Here is a 26540-nt window from a genome sequence, read left to right as displayed (position 1 = left end):
ATCTGCCACCCCTTTCTCTTCTCTCTTCCCACTGGTAACCCCTAGTTTGTTCTCTATGTCTGTTAATTCTGTTTAGGTTTTATTATAGTCATTCTTTTGTTTTATGTTTTTAGATTCTACATATAAGTGATAACATACAGTATTTGTTCTTCCTGTGTCTTATTTCACTAACTATAGTACCTCCATCCATATAGTGGCAGATGGCAATATTTCATTGTTTAATAGCTGAGCAGTATTTCACTGTATATATACACATTCCAAATCTTTATCCATTCATCTATTGATGGACACCTAGGTTGCTTCTATATCTTGGCAATTGTAACTTATGCTGCTATGAAAACTGGGGTGCATATTTCTTTTCAAATTAGTATTTTTTTATAGTGTAACCAGGAGTGGAATTGCTGGATCATACAGTTCTTCAATTTTTAGTGTTTTGAGGAATCTCCTTATGGTTTTCCAAAGTGGCTGTACCAATTTATGTTCTCACCAAATGTACAAGGGTTTCCTTTTCTCCATATCCTTGACAATATTTGTCTTTTGTTGATAGCCATTCTGACAGGTGTGATGTGATAGCTCATTGTGGTTTTGATTTGCATTTCCCCAGTGATTAGTGATGTTGAGCATCTTTTGATGTGCCTGATGGCCATCTTATGTCTTCTTTGGAAAAGAGACCTGCTTATTTACATTTCTTATCCATTGTTTAAAATTAGGCTGCTTGGATTTTTGATATTGAGTTATTTGAACTTTATATGTTTTGGATATTAACCCCTTATTGGACATAGCTATTTTCTCTCATTCAATAGGTGGTCTATTTGCCTCATTTCTTTGAATTGAAAATGAACTTGTTTCCTTTCTTAAATGCATAGGAGCTGTTAATGAAATTGAGGTTGTGAGTGTGATGTCTCTGTGAGTCATAAAGCTTTACTGTTCACAAGAACAGTTAGCATCCCTTACAAGTAGAGTCTTCTTAAATGCTGGCATACCTGCTGGGCATGGAGGAATGTCAACAGCTCAGTTTAACGTGTATTCTGATACTGAGATTAAAAACCTCTTTCTCACATTCTCACTCCTTGCAGAAGGAAAAAATGCCCCGGGTCAAGAGTTAGGAGGCACAGCTGCTTGTGTCTGGCTCCATCATCAGCTAGTTGTGCCTTACTTTGCCCATCGATTAAATGCTGGAGTTGCTTGATTTGGAGGGTCTTTTCTAGCCTGTAAGGTATATGATTATAAAGGGCAGTATTCTTTGTCTTGGAAGAGTTTGGTGTGAATGGTGGCCAGGGTGGTTAGTTGGTCCTCAGACTTTACTGGGATTGCAGTCTTGTGCTTAACACATTTATGTCTGGAGCAATTCCTGTTCTGGATAGGTAAGTATGAACTTTAAGCCAAAGAGTTTCGGCTTTCCCCTACCTTTGAACAGTAAAATTATTGTCCAGACCTGGGACACTCTTGATAGTGAAAGGAATGCTCTTAAGAATTGTATCAGAACAGTGGATATAAGCTGCATCTGTCCAGGGCAGATTGAAACTCAAGGTCACCTTGGTTGTAAGCAGGGAGGCATCGTGGATTGTTGATTAAATTAAAACCATCATGGTTGATTTTAATCTGGGAAATTATCTAGTTTTTCTCAGATTAATAATTGATGATAAAATATGTGTTTGCATATGTGGCAAAACAAAGTATACTTACTAGTTTTGCTTAAGGAAGATTCATCTGCTGCTAAGCATTAATTGAGTGGAGAGAGAGAGACCAGAGACCAGCAAACCAGTAAGAAGGTACCAGAATAATCCAGGCAAGAGATAATGAGGGCAGAACTGTTTGGGAAAAGGCCTGGGAATTATTATTCTTAGGCAATCAAGAGTCACAGTAGTAAGAATGAAAGATGAAACCTACTGAAGCCATTCAGAAGAAAATCTTTATGCAATGAATGAAGAGAAAAGTTTTATTGTTGTTCAGTCATCAAGTCCTGTCCAACTCTTTGTGACCCCATGGACTGTAGCAGGCCAGGCCTCTCTGTCCCTCACCATCTCTTGGAGTTTGCTCAAGTTCCTGTCCATAGTCTTATTGGTGGTTATTAAAAATCTCATCATTTAGCGACTTTAAAGGGAGGGGTTGGTTCTGAATAATCACCTATTGCTCAGTAGCACAAGGAAGGTATCAACTCCCTGAACCTTGAGATCCAGCTCTTACCTTTTCTCAAAACAGAACCGCCTGGTAGTTTTCTCAGCTGAATGCTCTCATTTTGAGTTAGGCTGGTCTGAGAGATGAACTGGATAAATGTTTCTGGAGGTATTTGGTCATGGGGCTGTATCATTAGGACTTGTAATGCATGTCTAATTTACTTAATGGATTATAATGTCTTGGAAAAGGCTATAATGATCTATTTACACAGAATGCCTGGGTGCACAGATCATTTGTATAAATAAGCAATTATGTTCCCTGCTGTCAAGTTATTTTTGGTCTGAAACTCAGTTACCTGATGCCTTTAGTCTATATTGTTAATTCAGGTAGTGATTATACCCTCCCTATTATAAATCTTCAAATAATCATTATGAATAGCATTTGCTTGGACCATGGCTGTTTTTACCCAGATACAAAGCCTGCCTGCAAAATCTCATTGAAGGTAGGAAATCACCTGGAGGAGTCCAAAGGAACATTTCTGGGTCTGTTTTATCTGCAGTTTGGTAGGCTCTGTAGTATGTATGTGTTCTTGTCTTTTTCGGGAAAAGAAGGAAAAATATCTAGGCTAATATCGGTCAGTGCTAAGAACCACATCTGAGTACATCCGTTCATTTGTTGTGAGTGCCCCACCCCCCAACGGGGATTTCCTAGTGTCTACAGCTCTTCATCACATGCTGGCAGTTCTCCTGTCTGTCTGTCTGCAGTCCTGATCAGAGAGCAGAGGGAGATTTGGTGGAGGGATGATAGAGAACTCTTGGCTCCTTTGTCTGACTTGCATACTTCAAAATACATCTTTACTTAACTGAAAATATGTTTATCTCAATATTGTCCAGTCTCAACTTCACTTCTGATTGCCTTAGCCATTTCGTCATGTATCATTCATGTTGTTCTCTCCTTCCATTCTCTTGCCAGTAGCATCCATTGTAGATAACTGATTTGTTTATTCACTTATTATATCCTAACTTGTGTCAAAAGGGTCTTCATTTTATTTTGATGGGTATGCAGGATAAACCATGCAGGATAAAATAAATTTAAAATAAGAAATGTGAGGAAAGGTAGGAAGGGACAGGGGAGTCAGAAGTGAGGTTAGTCCACGGAAGGCATCTCATCAAGTCCTGGCCTGTGGTCACAGGTGAAATAATTCAAGCCTTAAATGTTCTAAGAGTCAAATGAGAAGGGGAAGTATGGCTTGAACACATTTCACAGAATCTATTAAGTAAGATCAAACTAGTCAAATAGATGAAACATAATGGTTTCTGATACTGAACTCAGAAAATTTCCCTGGCATCCTTACAGAGAGGACACTGTGAAGTGGAAGAGCAGGCAGCTCCAGTAACATTGTTACATCCAATCAGGTGTTTTGCTTGTCATATTGGCTCTGAGTTGAATTTTGTCATTCCTTAATTTGTATTACGACCCCTACATATGTTCCTGTTGAGACTGGTGTTGAGACTTGTTGACCCTCAGTGAAGGGGTTATTGCTTTTTCCATTCCTTTTGCTTGCCTGTGAGCCCACGATGCCCAGGATTCTCCCAGGAGTGCCTACAGTTTCTTTCAGTGTTCTGTGCTCCCTAGGGTAGGTGACCCTTGCAGGATGTATTAGTTTCCCATTGTTGCTGAAACAAATTAGAACAAACTTAATGGTTTTAAATAATGCAGTTTTTCTTTCTTTCTTTTTTTTTTTGTTTTTTTTTGTACATGTGGGTATGTGGAAGCTTCGTTTCCCAACATGGGGTTGAACCTGTGCCCCCTGCATTGGAAATACAGAGTGTTAACCATAGCAATGCCAGGGAAGTTCCTAAATAATACAAATTTATGATCTTACAATTCTGGAGGTAAGAAGTCCAAAATGGATTTCCCTGGGCTAAAATCAAGGTAACAGGAGGGGCTTGAATGCTCTAGGCTTTTCCTACAATCTAGAGACTGTCTGCATCCCGGGCCTCTGGCCTTCTCCAGCAATCATATCACTTTGACTTCTGCTTCCACCATCATATCTCCTTCTTGGATTCTGAACCTCCTGCCTCCCTCTTTCACTTATAAGAGCTTTGGAATTAGATTGGGTCCACTTGGATAATCCAGGATAATCTCCCCATTGCAAGACCTATAACTTAATCATAGCCGTAAAGTTCCTTTTATCATGTAAAGAACAACTCACAGGTTCCTACATTGACTAAAAAGTGGATCCCTTGGGGTGGAAGTTGATATGCCTACCACATAAAAGAGTTGAGAACAGGAGGGGTGGGCTGTGTGTCATCCTATACCACTTATCTTGGTTGCAAGTGTATCAGACAGGCTCCAGGCAGGAAACCTGGGCTGTGCGCAGTAGGGGGAACTGCAGATGGGGACCTGGAAATAGAGGTGATTTAGGAGCTGAAGACAAGGGGAGGCAGGTCAGTTCAGAGCTGACTACTGAAGACGCATCGAGCATCTCTAGTTGGAGGGATAACAGGAGGAGGTAGGGCTACTAGAGCCTAGGAGTCAGGGCCTCTGGACTGCAGCTGAAAACTTGGAGAAGGCGTGTCTGGCAGGAGCGGAGGTCAAGCAAGAGGCATAGGCACCCCCTAGAGACACTGCCTCCAGTGAGGAGAGTGGGGACACCTACCCTGGCTTCTCTCCCTTTCCAATCCACTAGTGCCTCCTATTCATTGACTGAACGAACCAGAAACTAGTCGGCAAAGGGATACAAAGCTGCAGTGGATCTAAAGCTAAGAGGGGACAGACAGGCTCTGGATCTGAGAGCAAATATGAAAATGGCCCACATATCACATGTGGTGATGTCTGTGCATGTGAATAACATCGGCAGGAGGTGGGGGGACATCTGGTACCATTTACTTGAAATCTGTATCTAAGCTTTGACTGTCAATACAGTGAAGAAAAAAAGTGTGTGTGTGTGTGTGTGTGTGTGTGAGAGAGAGAGAGAGAGAGTGTGTTAGAGGAGGTGGGAAGAGTAAAAGCAATTGATTTTCACTGTGATAGGACTTCCCAGAGGAATAGACTTGCAAGCCACTTTGTAAGGGGAAAAGTTATTTTTGTGAAACAGAATGGATACTTTGTTCCTTGTGCTCTGGCATCTTAACTCCCCCTTCCTCTCCTCCATCTTCTTACATCCTTCCCCCCCCTCCTCTTCCTTCTCCCACTTTCTTTGCTTTCCCATCCATTTCTTACTTTCCACACTTCCTCCCTTTCCTCTTCATTCTGTCTCTCTTACCTCCCCTCTTTTTTCCCCATTCCACCACCCTTGTTTTTTCATTCCTTTCTTAGAAAACTGCTTTAGTCAACAGGCAGATTCTTGTGAACAGTGGTTATGATCTCATCCTCCTTTCTCACCTTTTCTAGCATTCTGTTTACTGATTTCAGTGTATTCAAGGCCAGAAACTCCAGAATTATTTTCATTAACATCTGTTTTTAACCTTTTGCCTTAAGAAGCATTTTTAGAACCTCTCCTAGGACCCAAATCAATGTGTAGTATTGAACCCCACCTAAGTCCAGCTACCTGGACTCCTCTGTACATTCAATTTTCTGATATTTTCCTGGACATTCCGCAGTATCTTTTATTTTTGTTCTTGTGAGTTCCCATTCTCTGAGGGAAGCTGTGAGGCTTGACGTAGCCAAAGATCATGTCTTTGATTCTCAAGTAAAAGAAGCATACAATATAAACCATATGCTTCTGATGAGAATATAATCACTGTTCAACTCTGACTATACACTTCAAATGATTTAGACTCTATGCTGAAGGAAAATGAGGAAAATACTTTCCATGAAAGATGAGCTTCTGGTGGAAAGAAATTGAAGCCTTCAGTGCAGTCAGCCTTACCAGATGTTCTCATCTAGTAATAGATAAAGTAATCAGTTGATTAATTTTGGGACCTCTGGGGTGGAGTGTTGAAGTCACCATATTCCTTAGCAGCAGTACTGCTGTTGATCTGAAGCCTCCCAGGAGAGGCAGCATAACATAGCCTCTCGTTCCAGTTTTCCCAGGTTTCACCTCTGACTCTACCACTTACTAGCTATGTGAGCTCGAGTAAGTTGCTTATCCACTCTATGCCTCAGTTTCCTCAATTATAAAAAAAGGATAATAATAACATTTGTCTCCCCATGCTGTTGACGGGATTTTAGTCAATGCAAAGTGCTTAGAACAATGTCAGGTACATAATACCATCTCTCAAAGTGTTTGCTCATTATTTTCCTGTATTTTTCCCTTTCCTCCTTGAGAGCCACTTCCATAGACACTTATTCTAATGTGTTTGTGTTCTTAAGTATGTGTATATTCTATATATAATGTTATGTGTGTGTTTGTGTATGTGTGTCTGTATGCTTGATTTCACTTTATAGACTGAATAATTTTGTTCTGTTTCTGTACTTTTGAGGTTTCTCCAGTTGGCTATGCAACTGACTTGAAAAATGTGAGTGTGAACTGCATGAGTCCATTTATACGCAGATATTTTTCAACAGTAAATACTATAGTACTACAGGGCCCATGGTTGGTTGAATCTGTGGGGGAACTGCAGATACAGAAAGGCTAAATATACATTTGCATGGATTACCCCCACATTGTCTAAGGTCAGCTGTGTTTCTGTCTAGCTCATTACTTCTCCCTGCCTCACAGCACCCTATAGTGTATGTCCATCCTTTGTACTTATCCATTGACCAAGTGATGGTGACCTAAGATGCCCCTAGGTCCCTGCCACAAACAATTCCATGACTAGCGCACTTGCACAAGAAATGAGATCTCTGGGTCACAGGGCGTTCATAGACTTGCTATGAATATGCCAGGTTTCCAATTCTCTGTGTGTTGTTTATAGACCTTGAGCTTTTGCCTCCAGGTATGATTGAGTGGGAGAAGGCAATGGCACCCCACTCCAGTACTCTTGCCTGGAAAATTCCATGGACGGAGGAGCCTGGTAGGCTGCAGTCCATGGGGTCGCTCAGAGTCGGGCACGACTGAACGACTTCACTTTCACTTTTCACTTTCATACATTGGAGAAGGCAATGGCACCCCACTCCAGTACTCTTGCCTGGAAAATCCCATGGACGGAGGAGCCTGGTGGGCTGCAGTCCATGGGGTCTCACAGAATCAGACACGACTGAAGCGACTTAGCAGTAGCATGATTGAGTGCTTACAGCAGCCCAAGGCTCCCACCAAAGGTTAAGGAATTTAGAAAAGCCAGATTAAAAAACATATTTATAGGCATTGGAGAACTTTTGAGGCAGTCAGTATTTTGAGGGACAAAATCCCAGGGAAAGGGGAAATGAATGTTTCTTTCAGCATTTGCCAATTCCAGGTGTGAGGAAGACGCTGCAAATCTGGGAAAAGAACTGTTACTAAGAGGGAGAAAAATCAGCAAAGTTTCTGTAAGTCCAGTGGTGCTTGAAAGGCATCACTTAGAACCTGAAGAGTCAGAATCCTTTTGAGAGGGGATGGGTAGAGAACTGAATTTAACATACTACCTCTTTTCCCCTCAAGACAGTCATTGAATATTGATACTAAAGCCAAGCAGAAAAGCTTCAAGAACAGAGTGGCATTTTCAGCAGGCCTGTGGGCTGAGAAAACGAGGATTAGGGTACCAGACACAGAGAGGGAAGAGGGCCATTTTATCTGGAACTCTGGGGCACTTATCTTAGGAGGAGAGAAATACAGAGGTAGGCAGAGCCTTGCCGGAACTGTAACTCATCCATGACACCACTCAGGCCATGACTGGATTAAGGTGGCCACCTCTATTTCATCTTACAGAGAAAAGGGCTAAACCCTTTCTACAAAAGACAACATTATTCAGAGTCTCTACAGTTTCATGTTCTGGCATTCAGCCAAAGTTTACAAGGCGTACTGTTAATCCTTGACAAATGATGTGTGGGGGTCGGGCAGAGAGAGAAAGAGAATAAATTGTTATAGACCATAGAAACAGATCCACAGATGATACTGATCTTCTTAGACAAAGGCTTAAACAGAGCCATGATTAGTATGTTTACACGAATAGGCTGTTTGCCATTTTTCTATTAGATTTCATATATTTTTCTTGTTTTATTTTTCTAGATCTTTATATATTTCAGCTACTAATCCATGGTTGAATTTAAATATTGTCTCCATTTCCAGGAATTCCTAGAATCTCCTTTTTAATCTAATATTTTGTGAAGTCACAACTTTCATTCAGGTAAAAGCTTATGAAAAGGGACAATATATTAATTTTGTACTTTCAAAGGGAAATAATAAATCTTTTTTAAGTATAGTGCCTCTGGGTTTTGAAGGTTTTGTTAACTCTGTTTTTCTTGTAGGGGTGTTGATTTTCTTTATTTATTGTTTAGTTTAATGGTACACATTTGGGATTTTAAAGACCCTTAGTCTAAATGCATTACTGATTTTGAACATTTTTATTTGTAATTACATATTGGATTGTAAAACAGATGCTTTTGTGACCTTTTGTTACTTCTTTTAAAAGTGTCTATTTTTGGTCAAGTATCAACAATAAATATAGATTCTGTATTTGAAGCAAGCTGGTATTTACCCTTATAAATGATTGGAGAACAAGACTTTCAGAATAACCTTTTTTTGTTTATGCTAAGTTATAAGCAGTTGTTTTTGTCCTTACTGTTTGCATGTAACTTGGATAAATTGAGCATTTGTTTTTGCAACCTTAGCAGTGAACTCAGCTTTATCTATAACTAGGAATGGTGGTGACAGAGAGATGACAATGTGAACACCATCCCTTGGTGGGACACTGGAAGGGACAGTTTTGGGTTGGCTCTCAAGGAGTGGAATATTTTCATTTGGAATATTTCAAATATTTGGAAAATCAGAAGCGCGTTTGAAGTTTAAGGCTGCTCCTGCACTGTATTCTGGTCCCAATGCTGTGTTTGTGAAGTGCGTGTAATCGCCAGGAAGTAAAGAAGGAGAAAGAAGTAGAATGGAGTTGGAATTTCATGTCTTCATTTCAGTGTTTCTCCTGAAATGGCTCTGACCCCCCGGAGACAGTCCTTTCCATATCTGCTCCCTGTCTCTGCTTTCTCCTTCTCTTTCTCTGTGCATTAACACTTTCTAGAGGTAATCAAGGGTTGAGAGCGATGCAATGTTGGCTCACCTCCTTTTGAATGTTTCTCAGAATAAAACTTGAGCTCACAGGCATATAAATGTAACATGGTACCCTATTCTATAATTCCCAAAGCTTTAAAAACTTTGATGCAAATGATGGAGAAGGAAATAATTGTCATTTCTAAACTGTGTATAGTGTTAGTTTTAAAAGAGGTCAAAATGTGACCACTATTTTTGGGCAGACTTCTTTATTTGTTCAGAGAAAACTAAATAGATTCCTTAACTAAAGGCAAATGCAAAAGCAAGTGTCCACTTGGGGAAAACTGAGAAGAAACTAGTAATTTGATTGTAAGTACTTTAATGGTTTAGTGATAGCAATTATTTTGGACAGTTGAATCAGAGGTACATTTTTGTGCATATGTTTCTAAGAAATACTTTTTTTTCCCTAAGTATGGATTTAGATATTGCTATGGGAGTAAATTACTGTTTGTTCTAATGGAAGGGTATGTAGGTATGTATCTTGTTTGAAGGTTGATGAGAGTCCCAAAACTGAGATAAAAAAATACAGGAGAAGAGATAGCTAAACCTACTCTTCACCATACACTGCGGGAACCATTATATAAAGAAATGGGACCAGAACAAATGAAGCTTAGGCTAGGCTTCCTTGTATACAACTGGGCTTCTCAATGGCTTCTCCGGTGGCAGATTCTAAAGTGAACAGTGCCTGTCCTCCTAACGGTTAGGCTTGGAGCTGGCAAGTGTTCACCTCTTCAGTCCCTGTTGGTCAAAGCATCAAAGACCAGACAAGGGTGAAGGGGGTGGAGGAATATTTTTGACCTCTCACCGTGAGATTAACGTGCATGTTCAGGAAGGAGGGAATTAATGATGGTCCTCATGGAGACAGATACTATCGTCTTCAGTGAGTGATCGCAAGACTGAATAACCCAAACTCTGAGGAATGAAGAGATGTGGGGCAGCTCAATTTTGATGCCATTGCTTCTCGGGGGTACGTGGTGAGGTTACATGGGGTTGAAGATGAAGTTATCTCGGAAAGGTGAGGTATCTCCACTGTGAGTCAGAAGAGGCTGCTCCTGAGAAGGTGAGCTTTAAACTGAGTCAAGGGGGAGATTTTGCTTTTGGTCTTCATGGTTGTTTTGATTTTGGACTATAATCGGGCTACTTAAATTCACTCTAGGGCTTCCCTGGTGGCTTAGATGGTAAAGAATACTCCTGTCAACACAGAAGATGCAGGAGACCTTGGTTTGATCCCTGGGTCAGGAAGGTCCCCTGAAGAAGGGAATGGCAACCCACTCCAGTATTCTTGTCTGGAGAATTCCATGAACAGAGGAGCCTGGCAGGGTACAGTCCATGGAGTCAAAAAGAGTCAGACACTACTGAGCGACTAACAGTTGGAATGAAGTTGGGACCTGATGGGTGGGGCTAGGTAAGGGGGCTGGTTTTATAGGGGCCCCATGAGAAGGACCACTCACTGCACTACAGAGCCCCCAGGGGTTACCTTTCATGTGGGAAAAAAGTAAATAGACCCCCTTGGTCTTGTGCAATGTAGTATGTGGACAGCGAAATCAGCCACATCTGCTAGCAGTTGGAAATTACTCTCTGCATTACATCGTCTGATGCTGGCAGCAGTAGTATCTGCAGGAGAACTGAAGTTGTCTGTTACTAGGGCAGAGATGTCAGGCCAAAGGATGGCATCATTTGGACCTCGCCTCTGGCAACAGGAAAGAGCAAGTGAGTAACCAAAAGCACTTGTTCTCAGACCCCCAGAGGAAATGAAGGGATCTTCAGGAGCATTTAAGGAAACATGCTCCTCCAATCATGAAACACTAGAATGCTTGCTGGTAAAACAGGCGTTATATAGATGACTTGATAACTATTGCATGTATTAATTTCCTGTGGCTGCCGTTACAAGTGATCATAAATCAGGTGACTTAGAGCAACAGGTTTATTTTCTTACAGGTCTGAAGGCTAGAAGTCCAAAAGGAAGGTACCTGCAGTGTTGGTTCCTTCTGGTGGCTCTGATGGGGAGTCCATTCCATGTTCCCCTTTTAACTTCTGAAGGCTGTGGGCAGTCCTTGGCATTCCTTGGCTTCTAGATGTATCCTTGGATGTAGTGACAACTAAGGTGACCAAGATGATCTCTCCTTAAGATCCTTAACCAAATTCCATCTCCAAAGACCTTTTCCCAGATAAGGTCACATTCACAGGTTCTGGGTAATGTATCTTTTCAGTGGTAGGGGCACCATTCAACCCACTAGAGAACGTGAATATAGTAATTGTCCATGTTGATCTTTTGAATGTAGCTATTGAGGCTCCTGTGGTATGAGAGATGATTTGGGGGAAGAACTCTAGACATTTATAAGTAACGGTTGTTGAAATAACTGGAGGTTACGGGTACATGTGCCAGAGAAAATTCCCAAGATTTAGACAATGAACCTATGAAAACTCCCAAATCCACAGAATCTCATACTTTTCCCCTTTCAGTTTCTCCTTATTTTTAAAAAGAAGAAAAGTATAAGAGTGATGAAGAAAAGAGAAAGATTAAAGAAAAAGAAAGAGGGATTTATTTATATGGGATGAATTCTATATGGGTCAGACTCTTTTTGACTCCATGGACTGTACCCTGCCAGGCTCCTCTGTTCATGGAATTCTCCAGACAAGAATACTGGAGTGGGTTGCCATTCCCTTCTCCAGGGGATCTTCCTGACCCAGGGATCAAACCTGGGTCTCCTGAGATTCCATTTCTTCATATGGGGAGAGGTGAACAAAGAGAGGGAGAGGGAAGAAAAGGAAAGGCTAGAATTCATGGTTTTCTTAGGTTGCTATCCCTGTTGTTTAACTGCAAGTTTGTTTTTTCTGCCATATCTTCTCTAATATGTTGTCTCTGCATATCTTGCCTGATTGAAGTAGATAAAAACAGTGGATGCAGAAGCCAGGTCACAGTACTTATCCCAATATTGAAACCACTCTAGTTTTATGGTCAGAGTTGGATTCCCGGGGCACAGTTAGTGGGGCTACAAGGAGCGCAGCTCCCTCTGTCTTATTAGAGGTCCTGGCTCTTCTGGGTAGTAGCCTTCATCTGGAAGGTATTGTTTTTCTACTCAGGGGCTGATAGAGATCTCTGCTTTTCCCTAGTGGCTGCTGCTTGCTTGTGGTTGAAAGAAGACTTACTCCATAAGTTATTGCAGACAGTGTTACTTTATGGTCCTTACTCACTGTTATTCATTGATTTCCATGCTTAGAGAGTGATTATTTCTGCAGTATAGTTTACATTTTTGTGAGATCTAAGGTCTCCTAGTACTCTGACTTAAATGTAACATAAACTCTATTCAATACAAGCCACCTTCTATTTTCTAATTGACTCCGAACTATCAACTCCAAGTTTTGCTAAATCATTCTCATAAGGGATTCATGTTCATATAGTACCATCAATTCAATCATTATAACACTTACCTGATTTGCCCTTGATTATAAAACCATGTATTCCCATGTGTTTGCTTGGTATGTCCTATATTAAAAAAAATTGTTCAGATATTTGAATATGCAGGTTCATTTTCTTTTTTATAATATCTTAGATAGAATGAACATTTTACATGTTGCCGCTGTATGCCACCTGTTCAGAGAGAGAGTACATGCTTTGCCCTCAAGAAGCTCACAAATACCTAAGTAGACAGTCACAATCAACACAACACTGTTAGGGAGAGGCATTGGTGTTGAGTCCACAACCTTCTCTCTAGTGTTAAGAGACTGAGAAAAAAGACTCACTGGAGCTGGTGATGTCCAAGTAGAGTTTTGGGGAATGAAGAAGACATATTCAAGTCTGGAGTGGGGATATGGGTGCGGGACACTCTAGGCAGAGAGGACATCCTGAACACAGGTCTGGAGAAAAGCAGTTAGCTTGAAGTCTTCAGGGTGCGATATACAACTTGGTTTTTTTCTGGTGCAAAGTGAAAGGAAATGATGACAAATGAGATGGACAGGGTTTTCTATGTAGAGGATTAAGACATGGGCAGTTTTGTGCTGTAGAAAACTCTCTTTGGCTATGTGGTTTTGAGGCTAACAAGCAGGAGACAGGAGGGGGAGTTTGAAGTGACGCCAGCCTGGATGAAGGCAACAGTGGCAGAGTTGTAGAGAAGATTAAAACATACACTTAGAGTGAAGTTGGCATGTCTGGCTGGTGGAATCTGAGTTCTGAGGTCTGAAGGAAAAATGTGCCAAGGTTGATTGTGAAAGAGAGGCACAGAGAGAGGAAAGACGGACTTTCCTCTGGAGGGAGCAAAGTCCAAAGCAGGCTGGATGCGCTGGCTCAGGACCAAGGCAAGGAGGCGTGCCCTCAACAGGAAAGGCAGCACTGCCTTGGGTTGTAGCCTCATATCCTCTCTCCTGCCAGGGCCCCTGGTCTTGAGAGATTGGGCAGGCTCTGAAATCCAACTCGTTTTGTCCGAAGAAATCCCCCAGTTCCCGTCTTGGTAAACCATGTACTATATTTTTATGGTCCTGGTCACTGTGCTCAGTGGTGTCTGACTCTCTGTGACCCCGTGGACTGCAGCCTGCCAGGCTCCTCTATCCATGGGATTTCCCAGCAAGAATACTGGAGTGGGTTGCCATTTTCTTCTCTAGGAGATCTTCCTGACCCAGGGATTGAATCCGCATCTCCTGCATTGTGGATTCTTTATCGCTGAGCCACCTTATAACCACCAGAGTGGGGTCATGTGAGTAGAAGTCTTAGGACGGTGCAGCTCTTCATGGTCTGATTCTGGCTCCTTGGTGGGAGAGCTGCTCAAGGCCCATAGATCAGGAGCTGACAGAAGGTAGGAGGGCCTCTTGCTTATAGTTTATAGCTCTTTGGAGCCAGAGAACAAATTACAAATGATGTCTCTGTGAAAGTGCTAAGTAGTATGCAAGAAGCACGACTGAATAGTTGTCAGAGCAATCTAAGGCTGAAGTGAAAATCAGGAGCTGTGAACTCAGCCTGTGGTTCAGAGAACCAGGCAAGACAGGAATGTGGTGCCCTGACCCAGATGAGGTAAATAGGTGTGGGGAAAATACAGGAAGAACCAGAGACTGGTAGGATGCTTTAGTCATGTGCCTGGCAATGTCATGCATAGATTGAAAAGATCCTTTGCAAGGTCTACAGAAAACCTTTCCCCAAGTTGGAGTTGCCCAGTGATGGTCTGAAAGGCCAGTGGGTGTGTCATCCCGAGAATCCGTCAGCAGTCTGGATCACACCATGCTGGGGCTATTGGAGAGGGCTCCATGCAGCAAGGTGGATTGAGTCTCTGCTACTTGGAGATGCTCCCATTCTGCCATGTTATAGGAAGAGCTCAGGTTGTGGCTTTGGCAGCATCCTTGGCTATTGCTCAACTCAAATCAAGTTGTTGCAGGAGAATGACAACAGAGGTTTGGACCTGGTTTTTCTTTATGCCTTGGAAAAAAGAGCTACATCGACTGTACCAAGCTTAAGTTCCTTCAAGTGGGTATTACTCTAACAGGAAAATAAAATGTTTTGGGTTTGGAATTGTATATTCCAAAGAGGCTCTTTTAATGTTTGTTAGGAATAAAGATTTTCAGACCTTCTGCCATGTTCTCATTGTTTGAACAGCATTTATCAGCAGCAATGATTATATTAAATGTTATATTTAAGGAACATGAGTGGGCTTTATGGCAAGTTCATAAAGTTGATGAGTTCATTTTGTAGGTAGTTAGAAGGTTTAAGTCTTCCAGAGTGTCTCTAAACTCCTGGGAAATGGCTCAGATAACTTATTGGTTATATAAGGAGGCTTAAACATTAATCCCTTAAGTCATTTGTGTTGGTGTGAACAAGAAAATCTTTAGTGACACATCTTTTCCCATTAATTGAGATATTTTGATAAATGTGAAGTATACATTGAAAAATTTGCAATGTAGTTAATTGCAAAGGGTAATACACATGGTAATACAAAAAAGAAGCAGGCATAAAATACACAACCAAAAGCAACAAAAACAAGCGTAAACAAAGTGTACTGAAAACCATAGAGCTAGAGACTGATTTGGAAGATTAATGCTTTATAGTTAAGTTCAGAACACATTTTCCTTCTGGTTAACTTGGAGCAGAACAGTGCCATTTCCTAGTGTTATTTATTGTGTGTTCCCTCAAGATATCACTGTATTAAGCAATATGAACATATTAAAATTTTATATCAGCTCTGGTTCCTATCCTCAAGATAGAGTGTTTTCTTACTAGAATGACACGAGGGGGACACTGTTGCACTCAGCATTTGGCAGAAATGTAGAGACCTGTGCTTTCTAGTGGATTTGCATAATAAAACTCTCACTGAATTATGGTTCAATGAAGGGGAAAGTAATAGCCTAATTTGACTTGACATTTATATACTGCAAGTTTCTAAAGTATGTCTCCTCTATGTTGCCAATTCCTCTTTCCACACAGAGGTGGTCTTGACCTGTTCTGGAATATAGAGGTAGAGTGCGGGGAGCCGGCCTGACTGCTCAGGCCCCTTCTCGGCCCTGAGAGAGATCAAAAGGTCCCTCTCTGTCCCGCCACCCCTGATTTGTTAAAGTGCAAATTGGCCTTTCTCACCCCCCTCAAGGAAATCGCTGCAGCCACCATTTGCCCATTTTCCTGACTCTGATAAGATTATCGGGCTCCTGTGAATGGCTTATGTCTAGGTAGTCTTTACCTGATTGTAAGAGCTGGTGCCATGCTCTGCTGGAGTTAAGATAAAACTCCTGAGCTAAAACTAGTGTCTGCAGTTCTGCACATATGCAAGTCTTTGATCTAAAATTTGGTGAATCCTGTTAGTATATATATATGTATGTTACCCCTCAATAAAGTCGTCGGAATCAGTCACAAGCTGACTCCGTCCCTCTCAACCCCATCTTTCCTAGTCTTTTATTTCTCAGGTGCTCTGGTGATTGCGTCCTCGACCCGTTCATCTAGCCGGCAGGCCCGGCAGTAGAGTTGAGACATACTTTTCCTTATGATGAAAAAAAAAAACAGAAAAAGATTTTGTTTTCATAATCTTTTCATGGGTGTTAAATTTTAGCTGTTTTTTTTTTTTTTTTCATATTCTGCTCTGGATTGTGAGAACTTGTCATTACCATAAGAAGTTACATGACTGCCGTTTTAAAATATGTCTCTTTCATCTTTTTGTGAGCTGTGCGTAACCAGGAGCTCTGTCCTGCTTCATCAGGGCGCCAAGGCTCAGTTCTGCAGTTTTCTGAGTGCTCAGCCTCACCCTACACAGGATTTTTCTCCATACATGTCAGCTGGCTGGAGGGAGCAGACATCCCTCACTCATGTGAAGGCACATTCCCACTCTAAGCTCTTCAACATCTGAGTGGACAATAAACCTAGAGATATAGACAAGGTAAAAAAGCCCTTAAAAATTAGGCTTCACGAGTATTTGTGCTTTGTTTTTTCTTTTGTGTTTGATGATTTTTCAAAGCCTTGACTATTTCAACATGGCTACATGTTCATTGGGTTTGATCGGTTTGATGGATTCACCTGATTAGTTGGCATGTTTAAACAGATTATCAATCCCTTTAAGTATCTAGGACATCTTGTTTCCTTATCTAAAATCCAAAACAATAAGTCCTAATCTTTCTTATCTTTGAACTCATTGAGAATTGTTGAGTATAGCCATGGGGGGTTGACAGATTTTAGAGACCATAATTATAAAATGTTAGGGTAAGTAAGGGCTTCCCTAATGGCTCAGACAGTACAGAATCTGCCTGCAGTGCAGGAGACCTGGGTTTGATCCCTGGGTCAGAAAGATACCCTGGAGAAGGGAATGGCAACCCACTCCAGTATTCTTGCCTGGAGAATCCCATGGACAGAGGAGCCTGGTGGGCTTCAGTCTGTGGGGTCGCAGAGTTGGACACAACTGAGTGACTAACACTTTCAGTTTTCAGGGTAAGTAAGGCCATATTTTCCCTGGAGAAGGAAATGGCAACTCACCCCAGTATTCTTGCCTAGAGAATCCCCATGGGCAGAGGAGCCTGGCGGGGTCCATGGGGTCACAAAGAGTCTGATGTGACTGAGTGACTCAGCGCAGCAAGGCCGTATCTTAAGCCCTTTGAACTCCATTGCCAAGACTTTCTTTTTACTTATTTTTTTCTGGATAAACATAATTTATTTTATTCATATTTTATATTCTGAAAAGATAATTAAAAATCCTCATGTTTCTTCCTAAGCTCCTGCTCCAATAAGAAGTTTCTACCAAAACCCTCCTTTAGAGCACAGATACTAAATCAGATGCCTTTTTTTCCTGTTTGCTTTGTTTCCAGTTATCACGCTAATGATTAGTACATCTTAACTTGTAGATATGAGAGCTAAAAGAGACCTGTGATTTCTCTGTTCTCTCAATTTATCATTGAAGAGCATAGCGTGAAGCAAAATTAGGCTGATTGCTACCAAATTCCAAGGTTTAGAATTGAACTTGGAAAATGACCATCATTAGAATTCAAAACATATTTAAGAGGAAAAGTTACACAGTGAGAATGATTCAGCCTGGAAAGGGCTAGTAAGAACAAATAAAATAGTCCTATATACATGGAAAACTGTTTCAGCTCTGCCAATGGTTTTCAATAACCGTGGCAATGTCAGAATGATATTCTGCCTATAAAGTTCACATTGGCTCCTTCTTTGGGGTGTTGTCCCACTTTTCATGCTTTGCATCACTCTATATCAAATCTCACATTTCAGTCTAGACCTTTGATGTTTATCTGGAGAGGTAAATGGCCCTCGGAACCTGGGACCTAGCTCAAGGACTGCGTGTGATGGAGGGGTATCTGAAGCCATGCCCAGTGAGGTCTGCTTGGGAGAGTGAATAGAGCTAAAGAAGCAAAGGGGAGGGGTGAACTGAGGTGTGAAACAGGAGGCTTGCCTGGGAGGGTGGAAGAAGGAAGAAGGTAGATAAGGCTGGAGTGAGGCTCAGTCCCTTCTCTGTTCATCCCCTTTCTTCCCTCCCATCAACCAGATGGCTTTCACGCTCACTGCTTTCATTCCCTGAAAATGTCAGCTTATATATGCTGTCCTCTTGCAGGGTTCTCTGCGGCTGCTTGCTGCCACATGACATGTCCTGATGCCCTTTTAAGCTCTTGCCCCTGTTCCTAGCTGCCTCAACCCTATGTTTTGGCATAATTCAGTGCTGAATTCTGAAGAATGGAATTTAATTGGTTCAGGTCATCTTTTCCCACCAGGTCAAAGACTGAAGTCCAGCCTATGGATGGATCACCGTATATTTAAAAGCACAACCCCTGATCCAGTTGACTGCAGGTCACATGGTACAAATGTGGCCATTTATATCACAGGGCCTGTGGGTGGGCATATTCCTTCAGGAGGGGTTGTGGATGGCGGGCCTCATAAATCGAGTAGTGACTCAGAGGTTACAAGTCAAAGGCACACAATTATGAATGGTGGTGGTGGTGGTGGCCGGGGCTGGGGAGGAACTCTTGTTTCTACCCTGAGGTTTTTCCTTTCTATTTCAGTGATTCTGCTGAAATAAAGCTGGATATGTTTAAATTTCTCACTTGGTTTCCCAGGGGGTGAAAAAGAGCCTTTCCTATATCTATAGATTTTTTTAGGTGTTGTTAACTTCACAAATGATATGTCAGGGCAAAACCCCTCACATATATTGTATGGTATGAAAAATATACAATAGGAAAGTGTAACTGCTGACTTGGGTCTCTTAGTAAACTTGCTTATTCCTCTCATTCTGCAGTGAGATGGGATTAGAATTCTTATGGGAGACTTCTAAGTGAGGCAGGAGAAGAGGGCGGAAGATATTTCTTTTTCCTTCTGGATCTCTTGAGGGGTTCACAAAAGAAGCTGGGGTCACCTTGAGGGCATCCTCTAAGTCAATCTGAGGAGTATCATGTTCTCAATATGGCATGGATACTAGAGACACATAGTTACTATTAATATTTTCTCAGACACATTTCTTGTAGTTTGATAATGCTGCTGGCTGTGGTAAGTTCTGTTGATGGAGAATTGAGAACCTGGATCAAAGTCAAAGGGTGTGTGTGTGTGTGTGTGTGTGTGTGTGTGTACATGTGCTCTGGAGACATGAATATTTTATACACATTCTGACTATCAGAATTCTGACATGGAACATCTGACATGGATTTGTACTTACTATATGTAAAAAAAGATTATTTTTTCCATTGGAATTGGACCTCTGCTTTGTGAAAACAAGTATTTTTAGGATGTACCATAATAGCATTAATGATTGCTATGATTTATTTAATGCTGCTCTAAATTACTAAATGTGAACTATATTCCAGATTTTTGATACCTCACAAAAAGAAGATGAGTTGATATTTTCCTTTTAACAGATTAGGAAACTGAGAATCAAAGTATTCAACAGCTTGTCTACCTTTCAGATATAACTCACGAAGGGAGATGCCATTCAAACCTGTTGGTCTGAAGCTAAAGTCTGTGTCTCTGAGCCATGCCATGCATTCGACTTGTGTTCCAGGCCTGGGTATGAAATTCATGGCTGGTCTTCTAGGTAGATGAGATGGTTAAACATTAACACAAAGAATTAAGAGTGATTTTGGAAGATGACTCCTCTCCACCACACACACCTGAAAAATTATCCTTGGAAAATTTGTTATACAGTTAGAAGGAAGTACTAAGATGTATCACTCAACAGGTATGTTTAGGAGGTGTTTGGCCCACAAAAGTAGGAAATGCTTTTCTCAGTGGGCCTTGACTGGAGGGGAAGTTGAATGAGGTAGAGATGGTAGGTAAGGTGTAATAGGGGCATTGTTTAATCTACAAAGTTTCCTAGAAACTTTCCTACAAAGTATCCCCTCCTCTTATGTTTCAATGAAATTTCATTTACTGACCCCTTCTGACCCTGAGAATTCTGGTGCTCAAGTTAGTGTTCTGTGTTATTGTTCTTGTTCTTGATATGGAATGATTGTAAAACAGCTCATCGATAGTCACAGACTGAGCTTCTTGTAATCTGAAGGGGATAGAAATAAAAAGATAAAAAAGATGAGAGAAGAGGAAGGAGGGAGGGAGAAGGAAGAAGGGATGGGGATAAGATTGGAAAGGCAGAAAGGATTGGCTTTAGATCTCAAAGATTAGCTGGTTCAACCTCCTTGTTTTCAAACATAACTTGGAAAGATTTAGTATCTCCCCAGATCGCGTGAGGCCAGAAACTCTAGGTTTCTATTTGATCCTAATTCCAGGCTGTCATATATGAGGGGAAATGGCACAAATCTCTTCTTTATCACCAGCTCACCTCTTCTCTGGTGAGAGAAGTAAGGAGACCAAGTTCTTACACGAAGACCGTGAACACTTGGGGAGGAAGAGGATGCTTTGGTTCTTTTCAAAGGAGCAGCTGAAGAGGCTTTCTCCCAACAGGAGAGCAAATTCCTATATCCTGGGATATGGGCAGGAGACCAGAAGTCAGGGTGGACACATTATGGTTTTAATTTGATTCTATTCTAAGAGTAAGACCTTGGAGAGACTTTGTCTTACTAGATCACATGGCATCTTTACCTGTTCCCGGTGGGAGATGTCCAATCATTTCCCTTTTTTAAGATGTTCATGAGAGTATCATCTCATGACATTTGTCGAGCCTTTGTTTTCAGGCTTATGAGCCCCTGGCAATTTTTCAGTAATTATCTCATCCTCCATTCAAAAAGGGGATGCTTAAAATCTGTGGGATTTCCATGATGTATAGTTTCTGATAGTTTTTTGTTTTTCCTCATCATGGATGAATGGCCTCAGCAGTGTTTTACGTTTATGCATTTTTGGCAACTGCAACTTGGGTTAACTTGTATCTAGGCATTTGTTTCCCTTTCTCAGGGATAATGCTATGTTTGGAGGAATTTATAAACAGAATTTATTTTACTCAGCTCATTCTTTGCATGGGATATTGTTAACAAATAGTGGAAAGAGCATTGCGCTGAGGTCAGAAAACTTGAATTCTTGTTCTAGACCTGTGACTAACCAGCTGTTTGACCATAAGAAGTCACTTTAGTGGAATTACAGTCTTTTTCTGACTGAGAAAGGTGGAGTAGATTCCATACTCAAGGTTCCTCCCCAAGGGCTAAGATTCTGTGATTCTATGAAATCAAACTGTTGGAGAAGAATATAGCCGTGTTCTCTTGCATGGGTTGTAAATGATGAGTAGAAAGTTAAAATCTGCTGTCAGATTACTTTTTTAAGACTGTGTTCTATCTTAGGGGTGTCCATTTTTCAGGAAGATGATAGAAAGGAACTTTGGGATAAGCCTCAATTCATTGGAGCCTGTCTCTGACTATCCACAGCTATTTGTAATAATTTGAGTTTAGACTTCTTGGAAAGTTCTTTTTTTGAGTAAGGATATTTGTACAGAAATTATATATAAGTAGGAAGTTATTTATATCAGCCAGAATGAATGTGTGGGGAAAAGGGTGTGAGGAAGACAGAAAGAAAGGCACTAGTTTGTCTATGTAGATTATTTAAGAAAAGGACATCAGCTGAAAAAAAAATGTTAAGCTTAAGATGGGAGCTTAGATGGCGTCTGCTGAAATTTAACTGTACCGTAAGTTACAGTCATTTATCAAGTTAGGCACTGAAAGAATAGAGCAGATGGATGGAGGATGTTTAGGAAGACGCAATTCTCATCCTAGGCAAAGGTCCAACAGGTGAGATTGATATTTCAGTTATGGAGTAATCACTTTATTAATAAATGAGCCATATCATACCCAAACTTTAGTGAGACACCTGGGATAGGACAGCTTCAGAGACCACTCTGATCTCATTTATCATTCCCACCATCTGCTCATGAGTCCAGAAGTTTCTGAGGCCCTGTTTTTTTATGCCTGGGAAGGTATGGTTTCTTCATCATTATAGAGAATCAGCTGAGAACTTGGTCACTTTCCTCCAGGAAAATAGAGTTTGGAAGAGAAAGAGGAAAAAAATCAAACCTTTTTAAAGAAGACAAGGGCCTCTGAATGTGTTTCTCAGTTTGTCCTCCAATAACTTTGTCTATGATGGAATCAAGTTAAAGAAACTTAATTAGGTTTTCAAAATTCAAAGAGAAGACAAGGAATGAAAGTTAAGTGTGTCGGAAATCATTATTTAGGCAAACAGTTGTGCTCACTAGAAAGGAGGGTGGTCTTTCATTTAGATGGAAAGTCAAATGAGGAAGGTCACTCACTACGGAATGGAAGTTGCATTAAACGTTTAACTGATTCAACTCTGGAGATGTAGAGTGGGTAGACATACTCAGAGCATTTGACTTTATTTATTCTTCGTTTTTCCTTTAGTCTTCAGCACAACCAGACACATTTTATAATTTTGTATATCTCTATTAATGTAGATCTGAAACATAAATCAACCATTTGGCTACTGATAGAATTATTGATAGAATTATTATTAGATAGAATTATTGATAGAATTAACCTAATGAATTTATAGGGCTTCCCAGGTGGTGCTAGTGATAAAGAATCTGTCTGCAATACAGGAGACCAGGGTTCAGTCCCTGGGTCAGGAAGATCCCCTGGAGAAGGAAATGGCAACCTACTCCAGTGTTGCTGCCTGGAGAAGTCCATGAACAGAGGTGCCTGGTGGGCTACAGACCACGGAGTTGCCAACAGTCAGACACAACTGAGCGACTAACACTTTCACTTCTTTCTTTCAGTGAGTTTGTAAGAAATCATAAATTCTTTAAAATTTAAAAACAAAACACTTAACGTTTTAAATTTAGAAGATTACCCCCAAATAAACCCCCAAACTCAGTTCATCAAGTATCACTTGAGCGTTCTACATTTTCTTAGAAAGAGAAGACAAAAACTAAAAAGATAAGGAGAAAATTGGTTGCTAGAAATATTTAATCTGGAGATGATTTTTATGATATTCTAATAATAAAGTTGGCAGTGTAACATTGGAAGGAATTCAAAGTTATAGTAATAAAAACCAATTCTTTGAGGCCAAAAATTATGCTGAGTGTGCTATAAACATAATGTCATCTAGGGGAAGGGAGATTTTCCTGGTGAAGTGGGATTAGTAGGAGAAGCCCGTTTAGGATGGAGGAGTATTGCTGCCAGTCTTGAAGGAACTGTAGCGTAGGGCTCAATAGGGCTCTGAGGAGCAGACTTCTAGATCAGGGTGTAGGGTAAACCAAGACCTGCAGGCAGGAAGGAAAAGCATATGAAGTACATGTGTGGGACGGAAAGGTCCCTGCCTGCTGAGAGGTTGACTAACGTGGATACAATTTGTCAGGCTCAGGTTGGCCAATTCACTCTAATTTGGAATAATTTAGCAGTAAATCATACATCTTGTTGATGATGGGCTTTTCTCTTGGTTCTTTCCAAGAGAAGCTACAGTAAAGTAACTTTAGTTGCTACTAAACTGGTCATCATGAAAAATACGTCAGAGAGAATGCAGAATAACAACTGTTTTGCTTGTGGATATGTTGCCCAAAGGTGAAAGGACAGGTGACAACTCTAAAAAGCCTGCTGGGAAATACAGAGTTCTCACTGCGGGGGCTCTTTTGTTAACAATCAACACAAACATGGCTGTTTTCTTCTTTTGATTCATGGCATTGCTCAGGACTTTTACATTTCCAGGTCAGGTTGTTACACTTCTTAGACACATACTTTGTTTTCTTCCATCTTCTTCCTACCAGGGATTAAATATGTTATTCGGAATGTTTGTGTTAATTTTCTGGTTATATTTCTCCTTTCTGGAACAAAGACATTAAAGATATTTTCAAGAAAAAGGGAGAGAGGTTGCTGAGAGAGAAAAATAAACATCTTGTATAGTTGCTTTTTGTATTATGAAATTGAAATGTCTTCTTTAGCACAGTGATTCTAGTGCTGGGTAGAGGATCTGCTTCAGAGACAGAAAGAAAGGCTACTTAAGAGAAAACAAACCTCAATGCATAATTGGGACTTTTGTTTCTTCCAGATTGTTTTGTGAAGAACATGCTGCCAAAACCCGTTTTTTTTTTAGTTTAACTGCTTCTTTTGAAATTCCTTTATTTTTCTTCCATGGAAGTTTATTATCCTCTCATTTCTTCTCTTATTTGTTTTTTGAATTATGTACCCCAACATCCTGATAACTGGGACCATTAGTTTTCGTATTTCCCAGATGATAGTTTTATAGTTCATTCTGCAGGTTTATTCAGAACACTCCAGTGAAATTTAATCCCCAGATCGCCTTTGTTTGGTTCTAAGAAATTGGATATGTTTCTTCATAGTTTACCTGTCCCATCTTCTGAAATCATCTTTTGTTCTTGTGTAGTTGCTCAGTAGTGATCAAACTGATGCTTTGTTGGGTATTGTGCTTTTTTTTTTTTAAAAATACAACATGTATTAAGAATAATGATGACACAATAAAACATGGAGCATGGAGGGATAGTAAAAGATTTTCTATTTAAATAATTTTAAACTTGCTTTAAGTCATTTGCTTCTTCTTTTTCTTTTTTTTTTTTTTATTGAGCTGCAGTTGATTTACAATGTTGTATTAGTTTCAGGTATACAGCCAAGTGATTCAGTTATATATAGATTCTTTTTCAGATGCTTTTCCATTATAGGTTATTACAAACTATTGAATATAGTTCCTTGTTCTATACAGTAGGCCCTTGTTGTTTATCTATCTTATAGATAGTAGCCTGTATCTGTTAATCTTAAATTCCTGATTTATCCCTCTTGCCATCTTTCCTCTGGTAACTATAAGTTTGTTGTCTATGTCTGTGAGTCTATTTCTGTTTTGTAAATAAGTTCATTTATATCATATTTTAAGATTCCACATGTAAGTGATATCATATAAATTTCTAAGTCATTTGTTTCTTTAAACATGGGAGATGTGGTTTCTGGATTTGAATTGTTTGTGATACAGTGCATGCTGACTCACAGATTTGCCATAAAACAATTTAAAAAACTAACAAAAAAGTATTGGGGCATCAACTGTGGGTATAATTTTCCATTCATTTACAAAATTGCCTTTTTTTTTTTTTTTTTACAAAATTGCCTTTTAAATAGAAAAGCCATTTCAAATTTATAGAGCATCAACTAATGTAAAATGTTAATATTTTAGCTGTGTGCTCATTTAAACTTAAAAACAACATCCCATTTTCAAAAATTTATTGCTTGATTCTAAAGCTGGGCATATTAAATTTTAGGATGAAACCAGATTGGACAAATTCTGCCTCCTTTAAAATACTACTAAAATGGTCACTACAAATAGTAACACAAATCCTCAGCATTATAATCTGTAACTGCTTAGTAATGACCTGGACTGGAAACTTAAGTAGCAACATAGTCTATAAAAATAGAGATGATGCAGTGTTTTCTCTCCAATCAGTTTAACTGAATAATGAACAGACTCAGTATTCAGCTGGGATATCACCCACACAACAGGAAAATAGCCAGGCTTCAGGGAACAATAAAACTAAATTTCAGGATGCAAAGCTCAGTGATAGCACCATAAAAATTCTAGCCAGTGCTTTGCTTATTGCAGTGGAAATTTGTATACTGTACATATGAATATCACTAAAAATAAGGTGAAAAAATAATGAAATGTGTGAACATATACAGAATTGAGAGCCCCCAGATAATCGAACACAGCATGTAGATTTGAGTTTCCTATAATTTTTCATGTGACATGATTTATGGTTCCCCATTCCCACTCCAGTACTCTTACCTGGAAAATCCCATGGATGGAGGAGCCTGGTAGGCTGCAGTCCATGGGGTCGCGAAAAGTCAGACATGACTGAGTGATTTCACTTTCACTTTTCACTTTTACACATTGGAGAAGGAAATGGCAACCCACTCCAGTGTTCTTGCCTGGAGAATCCCAGGGATGGGGTCACATAGAGTCGGACATGACTGAAGTGACTTAGCAGTGGCAGTACATTCCTTAGTAGAAGTAGTTTCTTTTACTTATCTATCATTAATAGTTGAAATGTAGTATATTTATTAAGGTAGTTTTGAATCCTGGTAACAGAAAGCTGAACTCCAGTTAGTTTAAATGTATTATCCTACATAGAAAGTCTTTGTAAGATAGACATTAGGGTTAGTTGACTACAGGTTAACTGTGTGATAAAGGCCAAATTATTATTTAGAATACCTAGTATAATATTAAACATAACAAATTCTAATTAATTGCTGTATAGATTATAGCTTAATAACAAACTGCAAGTATTAGGGGAGGATTTAGCTGTGAAAGGTATAATTTCTGCTATAAATTCTACCCCTGAATCTGACATTAACCATCCCTTTTGACCTCAATTCTTTTAAAAATGAAATAATAGCCTTCTGTCATAAATTTGTCTCTGTGTGTACATGTGTACATTAATTTCTTGAAGCTGTAGAA

Source organism: Cervus elaphus, chromosome 25 (genome assembly GCF_910594005.1).
Source record: "Cervus elaphus chromosome 25, mCerEla1.1, whole genome shotgun sequence".
Lineage (NCBI taxonomy): Eukaryota > Metazoa > Chordata > Mammalia > Artiodactyla > Cervidae > Cervus > Cervus elaphus.
This window is presented reverse-complemented; position numbering follows the sequence as displayed.